Source organism: Gorilla gorilla, chromosome 12 (genome assembly GCF_029281585.2).
Source record: "Gorilla gorilla gorilla isolate KB3781 chromosome 12, NHGRI_mGorGor1-v2.1_pri, whole genome shotgun sequence".
NCBI classification, from domain to species: domain Eukaryota; kingdom Metazoa; phylum Chordata; class Mammalia; order Primates; family Hominidae; genus Gorilla; species Gorilla gorilla.
This window is the reverse complement of record NC_073236.2, coordinates 83,959,512-83,968,386: the sequence shown is the minus strand read 5'-3', so window position 1 is coordinate 83,968,386 and position 8,875 is coordinate 83,959,512. Positions and strand designations below refer to the sequence as shown.

Here is an 8,875-nt window from a genome sequence, read left to right as displayed (position 1 = left end):
TGGCTGATCTTTAACATTTAATCAATAAGTAACTCTCTTATTTCTGCTTGTACATAATGTAGATATTTGTTTGGGACTGCTATTTACTAGTCACATTATAGTCATCTAATAAATTCCATTGAATTAAATTAAATTATTTTGTAATTTGAAAGTGAACTTAAAAATTTTGACAGTGATTCATAATTTGGAGGATTGTAATCAGCTTAAAAGTACAAGATAAGTATTTGACAAAGAAGTCATTTCCTATTTTATCCGTTAAAAAAATTCAGATTCCATTTCAAAGGGCTCACCTAGAGTGATAGTTAATTTCGCATTGATAAAATAAGTGGTCACTATCAAAATCTTTCATTTACCCTTAACAGAAAGTAAACCCATTTCCAATCTGCATGAGTTGTTCTAAAACTAAGCACGATTTCCACTAATAAACTATGAGAAATACAACAAGTTCTGAATGATGACCAAAAGATACAGATGCTAAATGTTTAGTTAAAAAAAAGCAATCTTGTAAAGAAAAAAATCCAAGTTCTTGAAAAATGTTAAAATAAGTGCAGAGCTATAGTTCTTAAGCTGGGAGCAATCATATTAATTAGTTATAAAAATTAGCAATTGAAATAAAATGCAGCACATCAATAGAAAAGGCCGCTTGAGAATTGTGAGTCGAAATTATTCTACTGTTTTAGGTCAGAAATTTTATGACATACTATAAAATAAGGAAATTTCCAAATTCTGTATGTAGAATGAAACTTTTTTGAAGTTGTGGGAAACTGATTTGCAAATCACTTTCATGTATGTTGTTTACTTGTCTATGTTAAGCCTAAACCTAGGCAGTGCAGCCTAGTAGTGAAGAGGAAGCTACTGGAGCCTGACTGATTAGATTCAAATGCTTGCATTCTCATTTATCAGCTACAGGACCTCCAAGACCTTGGGAAATTACTTAACCTCTTCAAGCTTTGGCTTCGTCATTTCTAAAATGGGGATAACAATCCTACTTCACAGGATTTTAGTCAGGATTAGATGTCATAATGCATCTAAAAATTTCTACTTATTATTATTACTGCTAGCTATAGGAGAGAATGCTCTGGCTTAATCCAAATAACTTTCTCTTCATTTTAACATATAGTTGGTGTCTTGAGAATGTTCTTTCCTGCCTAAATTATTTAATCTTTATGTCCATGTTCTTCCTAAAGGCCTCTGAGTCAGCTGTGGGCTGTGTGTGTTTGGCGTGATTAAGATTAGAAAATGGAAAATATATCGTGGATCCCTCTACTTAAGATGGCTGACTAGGCCAGGGGCGGTGGCTCGTGCCAATCCCAGCAGCACTTTAGGAGGCCCGACGGGACAAGTGCTTGATCCCAGGAGTTCGAGAGTAGCCTGGGCAACAAAAGGAAACCCCATCTCTACAAGAAATCAAAAAAAAAAAAAAAAAAGCCAGGCCTGGTGTTGCGTGCCTGCCGTCCTAGCTACTCCCGAGGCTGAGGCGGGACGATCAATTGAGCCCGGGAGGTTGAGGCTGCAGTAACTCGAGATCTCGCCACTGCATTCCAGCTTCTGCGACAGAGCGAGACCGTGTCAAAAAAAAAAAAAAAAAAAGGCTGACTAGAAACAGCTAGTGTGCGCCACTCTCACAAACAGAAGAAAGTGGTAAGTAGACACTAGCTCTTTGTTGTTGTTGTTGTTTGTTTTGAGACGGAGTCTCGCTCTGTTGCCCAGACTGGAGTGCAGTGGCGCAATCTCGGCTCACTGCAAGCTCCGCCTCCCGGGTTCACGCCACTCTCTTGCCTCGGCCTCCGGAGTAGCTGGGATTACAGGCGCCCGCCACCACGCCTGGCTAATTTAGCTCTTTAACTAGATCATCCAGGTGGACACTCTGGGATTCAGCGAGGAAACAACACAACCCACGGAGAACAAAGACGAGTAAGACAGGACAGCCTCCCACCGGGACTGGTACGGAGCCAGGAGAGGACCCCAACATGGGGAAATGGTGAGTGAGTCAGAGTGCCCGGGGACCCACACTTCTGCCAGGGGACTGTTGCAACACTGGGCTCAGGAGAACACCCATGACCTCTCCCAACCGGGGCCTGCAGACTGACAGGGAGAGCTAGGTGGAGTCTGGGTGGAGCCGCCACTCAGGCACATGCAGAGTGCTGGTGGCCTTGGATCCCAGGGCATCCCAACACCAGCGGCTGCAGTTCCGGCAACAGGGAAGGTAAGGCTCCTTCCCACACCACCAAGATAGAGACCACACCCACGGGGCTGTGCAGTGGACAAACTGCGGGGCTCACCTGCACTGCACCTCCTCAGACAACGTCCACTGGCCTGGGACCTTAGCGTAGCCACCCAGCGCCAGCTGAACTCTCAGGCCACTAGCTGCTCTGCGCTTCCCTGGGACGGAGCTCCCAGAGGTAGCAGGCAGGCCGCCATTTTCACTGCTCCACAGCAGTCCCTCCTGTTGCCCTTAGGCTCTGGAGGGAGCACAGTGATTACGCACTCACAGGGACCCCCAGTACAGCACAGCTGCCTTACAGTAAAGCGGCGAGATTGTTTTCCACGTGGGTCCCCAGCCCTGCTCCTTCTCACTGGGCAGAGCCTCTTGACCTGGAATCCCAGCCACCCCTTGCTTGGACCATTGGGCTGGTAGCAGTTCTGCACTTCTCTGAGATGGAGCTCCCAGAGGTAGCAGGTGGGTCGCCATTTTCGCTACTCCACAGCCCTTGCTCCTGTTGCCCTCAGGCTGAGGATTGCAGTGATTAGGGACTCACGCGGGGCTCCAGCACAGTGCAGCTGCCTTACGGAAAAGGAGCCAGACAGTTTTCCATGCGGGTCCCTGCCCCTGCTACTCCTCACTGCGCAGGATCTCTTGACCTGGGACCCCAGCACAGCCACCCTGCCCCTGCTTGAACACTTCCGTTGGTGGCAGCTCTGCGTTTCTCTGGGGAGGAAATCGCAGACATGATCCACAGTCCCTCGGTCAGTGAAGCCGCAGTGGTACTGCCCTTATTGCCCTCAGGCTGGGGAAGAAACAAAGGACCTGGTTGCCTCGCTGGAACCTCCAGCATGCTGCAGCCACCATACAGAGAGGAGCCCAGTCTCTCTTCTCTGTGAGCCCCTATCTCCCACCCTTCACCAGGCAGGGCCCCCCAGCTCGGGACCACAGAGCAGCTACCTCACCCCTAGCTGAGTATTTCCACTGGTAGTGGCTCTGTGTTTCCCTGGGGTGGAGCTCCCTGAGGCAACCGACAGCCCCGACAGCCCCATTGCCACTGCAGCGGTTCTGCCCTTGCTGCCCTAGGACTGAAGAAGGAACAAAGGGCCTGAGGGATTTACTTGTGGCACCAGCATGCCAAAGTCGCCATATGGAGGGGATCCCAGTCTGCGCTCCCTGTGAACCCCCAACTGCCTGCTCTTCACCAGTTGCCCCCCACCTTGGGCCAGCTGCACAGACACCCCACCCACTGACTGAACATTCCCATTGGCAGCAGCTCTGCATTTCTCTGAAGTGGAGCTCCCAGAGGCAACTGAAAGCCCCTCTGCCACTGCCACTGCAGTGGTACTGCTCATGCTGCCCTTGGACTGAGGAAGGAACAAAGACCCTAACTGCTTTACCTACACCTCCAGCAAGCCACAGCTGCCCTAAGGAGAAGCTAGTCCACCTCCCTTATGAGCCGCCTGCACCCTCCTGCTCATCACCAGGGAGGGCCTCCAGGCTTGGGCCCACAACATTGCTGCCCCACCCCGGACTGATTGCACCAATTGGTAGTGGCTCTGCATTTCTTTGGGATGGATCCCCAAGACACAAGTGAAAGGCCCTCTGCCACACCACTGCCAAGGTCCCTTCCCCTGCTGCCTCCAAGCTGGGGAGGGAACGTAAAACCTGAGCTGGCTCGAGGGCTGCAGTGTGCAGCCCAGGAGTGCCAAACCAAGATTTGCAGCCAGCACTTGAGTGGAAGAGGAGCCCGCACTCTAAGAGAACTGAGAGAAAGCACAGCTGCAAACATGAGGAGATGCAGAAGAGCCATGTGACTGAGCAAGAGCCTACCTACTGGCCATTACGTTAACCGCCATCTACAGGATCGCAGTCCAAAGTTCAACACCAAAAATACTTTGCTAATACAACCCCTCATGAAACCAAGGACAAGAATTTAGCTAAAAATAAAGACCCTGCACAAAACTTTGGCATGCTGAAAACATTCAGAAATGAAGTCAGCTGATTATATTTTCAAATTACACTACAGTTAAGGAACATCAGCTCACACAGATGAGAAAGAATCAGTGCAAGAACTCTGGAAACTCAAGCCTAGAGTGTCTTTTTTCCTTCAAATGACTGCACTGCTTCCCTAGCAAGGGTTCTCAACCAGGCTGAAATGGCTAGAATGACGGACATAGAATTCAGAATATGGATAGGAATGAAGATCATTGAAATTCAGGGGAAAGTCAAAACTCAATCCAAGGAATCTAAGGATTACAATAAAATGATACAGGAGCTGAAAGACAAAATGGCCATTATAAGAAAGAACTGATCTGACAGAGGTGAGAAACACACTACAAGAATTTCATAATGCAATCACAAGTATTTACAGCAGAATAGACCAAGCTGAGGAAAGAATCTCAGCACTCAAAGACTGGGTCTTCAATTTAACTCAGTCAGACAGAAATAAAGAAAAAAGAATAAAAAGAATGAACAAAACTTCCAAGAAATATGAGATTATGTGAAGAGACCAAACCTGTAATCACCCAACAGTTTCACCTTGTCTGCTGCCTAAACAGCTGATTTATCAAGACAAGGGAATTGCAATAAAGAGTCATTCATGCAGAGCCGGCTGTGCGGGAGACCAGAGTTTTATTATTACTCAAATCAGTCTCCCTGAGAATTTGGAGATTGGAGTTTTTAAGGATAATTTGGTGGGTGGGGGTGGGGGCCAGTGAATTGGGAGTTCTGATTGGTCAGGTTGGAGATGAAATCATAGGGAGGTAAAGCTGTCCTCTAGTGCTGAGTCAGTTCCTGAGTCAGACCAGATGGGCCAGTTTATTGGTCTAGGTGGAGCCAGCTGATCCATCTAGTACAGGGTCTGCAAAATAGCTCAAGCACTGATCTTAGGTTTTATAATAGTGGTGTTATCCCCAGGAGCAATTTGGGGAGGTTTAGAATCTTGCAGCCTCCAGCTGCATGACTCCTAAACCATAATTTCTAATCATGTGGCTTATTTGTTAGTCCTACAAAGACAGTCTATTCCCCAGGTAGGAAGGGGGTTTGTTTGGGGAAAGAGCATTATCATCTTTGTTTCAAAGCTGAACTATAAACTAAGTTCCTCTCAAAGTTAGCTTGGCCTATGCCTAGAAATGAACAAGGACAGCTTGGAGGTTAGAGGCAAGATGGATTCGGTTAGGTCAGATCTCTTTCATTGTCTCAGTTATAATTTTGCAATGACCATTTCAAACTTATGACTCATTGGTGTCCCTGAAAGAGAGGGAGAAAAAATATGCAACTCTGAAAACATATTTGAGGATATTATTTACAAACATTTTTTCAACCTTGTTAGAAAGACCAACATTTAAATTAAGGAAATGCAGAGAACCCCTGTGAGATATTATACAAGATGATCATTCCCAAGACATATAATCAGATTCTCTAAGGTTGACATGAAAGAAAAAATATTAAAAGCAGCTAGAAAGACAGGGCAGGTCACCTATTAATACAAAGGGAAACCCATTAAGATAACAGCAGAATTTTCACTAGAAACTCTATAAGCCAGAAGAGATTGTGGGCCTGTACTCAATATTCTTAAAGAAAAGAAACTTCAACCAAGAATTTCACATCTAGTCAAACTAAGCTTCATAAGTGAAGAAAAAATAAGGTCCTTTTCAGAAAACCAAATGCTAAGGGAATTCATTACCACCAGACCTGCCTGCCTTACAAAAGGTACTTAAGGGAATGCTAAATATGGAAACAAGAGACTATTACCAGCCACCACAAAAACACACTTAAGTATATAGACCATTAACACTATAAAGCAACCACACAATCAAGTCTGCGTAATAACCAGCTAACGACATGATGACAGGATCGAATCTGCACATATCAATATTAAGTTCTAATGTAAACAGGCTAAGTACCCCAATTAAAAGGCACAGAGTTGCAAGTTGGATAAAGAAGCAAGACCTGGCTGTATGATGTCTTCAAGAGACCCATTTCACATGCAATGACACCCATAGGCTCAAAGTAAAGGGATGGAGAAAGATCTATCAAGCAAATGGGAAACAAAAAATCAGGTTGCTTATTCTAATTTCAGACAAATCAGACTTTAAGCCAATAATGATTTGAAAAGACAAAGAAGAGTATTATATAGTGGTAAAATGTTCAATTGAACAAGAAGATGTAACTATCCTAAATATATTTTCCCCCTATACAGGAGCACCCAGATTCATGAAGCAAATTTTTAGAGACCTACAAAGAGACTTAGATAACCACACAATAATAGTGGGAGAATTCAACACCCCACGACAGTATTAGACAGATCATTGAGGCAGAAAACTAATGAAGATATTTGGGACCTGACCTTGACACTTGACCAAATGGGCCTAACAGTTATCTACAGAAGTCTTCACCCAAAAACAACAGACTATACATTCTTTTTCTCATGTGCACATGGCACAAACTCTACAATTAACCACACAATTGGCCATAAAACAGTCCTCAGCAAATTCAAAAAAACTGAAATATGAAATACATTCTCAGATCATGGAACAATTAAAATGTAAATCAATACTAAGAAATCACTCAAAACTATACAAGTATATGAAAATTAAACAACCTGCTCCTGAATGACTTTTGGGTAAAAAATGAAGTTAAGGCAGAAATCAAGAAATTCTTTGAAACTAATGAGAACAAAGATATTACATACCAGAATCTCTGGGACACAGCTAAGGGAGTATTAGGAGGCAAGTTTATAGTGCTAAAGACTCACTTAAAAAAGAAAGATCTCAAAGTAACAACCTAACATCACATCTAGAGGAACTAGAGAAACAAGAGCAAACTAACCCCAAAACTAGCAGAAGACAAGAAATAATCAAAATTAGAGCTGAACTGACAGAAATTGAGAAATGAAAAACCATACAAAAGATAAGCAAATGCAGTAGTTTGTTCATTGAAGGAATAAATAAGATTGATAACCTGCTGGCTAGATGAATAAAGGAAAAAAATGAGAAGATCCAAGTAAACATAATCAGAAATGACAAAGGGGACTTTACCACTGACCCCACAGAAATACAAAGAACTCTCAGAGACTACTATGAACACTTCTATGAACACAAACTGGAAGAAACCTAGAAGAAATGGATAAATTCCTGGAAACATATAACCTCCCAAGATTGAACAAGGAAGAAATTGAATCCCTGAACAGACCAGTAATGAGTTCTGAAATAGAATCAGAAATAAAAAGCCTACCAACCAGAAAAAGCCCAGGGCCAGATGGATTCACAACTGAATTCTACCAGATGTCTAAAGAAGAGCTGGTACTGTTCCTACTGAAACTATTTCAAAAAATTGAGGAGAAGAGATTCCTCCCCAGCTCATTCTATGAGTCCAGCATCACCCTTACACCAAAACCTGGCAGAGACACGACAATGAACAATAAAACTTCAGGCCAATTTCCTTGCAGATGACATTATTCTTACCTACAAACCCCCAAAATCTCTGCCCCAAAACTCCTAGATCCCATAAACAACTTCATCAAAGTTTCAGGATACAAAATTACTGTACAAAAGTCAGTAGCATTTCTATACACCAACAACATCTAAGCTGAGAGCCAAATCAAGAATGCAGTCCCATTCACAATAACCACAAGAAGAGTAAAATAGATAGGAATATAGCTAACCAGGGAGGTACAAGATCTCTACAATGAGAATTGTGAAAAACTGCTCAAAGAAATCAGAGATGACACAAACAAATGGGGAAACATTCTATACTCATGGATAGGAAGAATCCATATTGTTAAAATGGCCATACTACCCAAAACAATTTACAGATTCAATGCTATTCCTATCAAACTACCAATGATACTCCTCACAGAATTACAAAAAACTATTTTAAAATTCATAGAGAACCATAAAAGAGCCTGAATAGGCAGAGCAATCCTAAAGAAAAAGAACAAAGCTGGAGGCATTATGTTACCTTGTTACCTGACTCCATAACAATAAAGGCTACAGTAACCAAAGCTGCATGATACTGGTACAAAAACAGACACATAGACCAATGTAACAACATAGAAAGTCCAGAAATAATGCCGCAGTCCTACAACCATCTGATCTTTGACAAAGTTGACAAAAACAAGCACTGGGGACAGGACTCCTTCTTCCTGTTGGGATTACTGGCTAATCATATGCAGAAAATTGAAACTAGCCACTGTCCTTACACTATATACAAAAATCAATTCAAGATGGATTAAAGACTTAAATGTAAAACCTAAAAGTATAAGAACCCTGGAAGATAATGTAGGAAATGCTATTCTGGACATAGGCCCTGGCAAAGATTTCATGATGAAGATGGCAAAAGCAATAGCAACAAAACAAAAATGGACAAACGAGACTTAATTAAATCAAAGAGCTTCTGCACAGCAGAAGAAACTATCAACAGAGCAAACAGACAGCCTACAGAATGGGAGAAAATATTTGCAAACTATGCATCTGACAATGATCTAGTAACAAGCATTTATAAGGAACTTAAACCAACAGGCAAAAACAAACAGCTTCATTAAAAAGTGGGCAAAGGATGTGAACAGATACTTTTCAAAAGAAGACATGCATGCAGCCAACAAGCATATGGAAACATACTCAACATTATAAATCATTAGAGAATTGCAAATCAAAACCACGATGAGAT

General features: G+C 42.9%; 1 long non-coding RNA gene across 1 annotated transcript in view; it reads left to right on the top strand.

Moving 5' to 3' along the window:
• The first annotated feature begins 1,443 nt into the window (after positions 1 to 1,443).
• Positions 1,444 to 8,875, top strand: part of LOC129531606 (uncharacterized) — a 59,827-nt gene continuing 52,395 nt past the window's right edge. Inside the window, exons 1-2 of the long non-coding RNA XR_008676889.2 lie at positions 1,444 to 1,641; positions 1,850 to 1,981. This is a non-coding gene — a long non-coding RNA (uncharacterized lncRNA). The remainder of the gene's footprint in view (positions 1,642 to 1,849; positions 1,982 to 8,875) is intronic.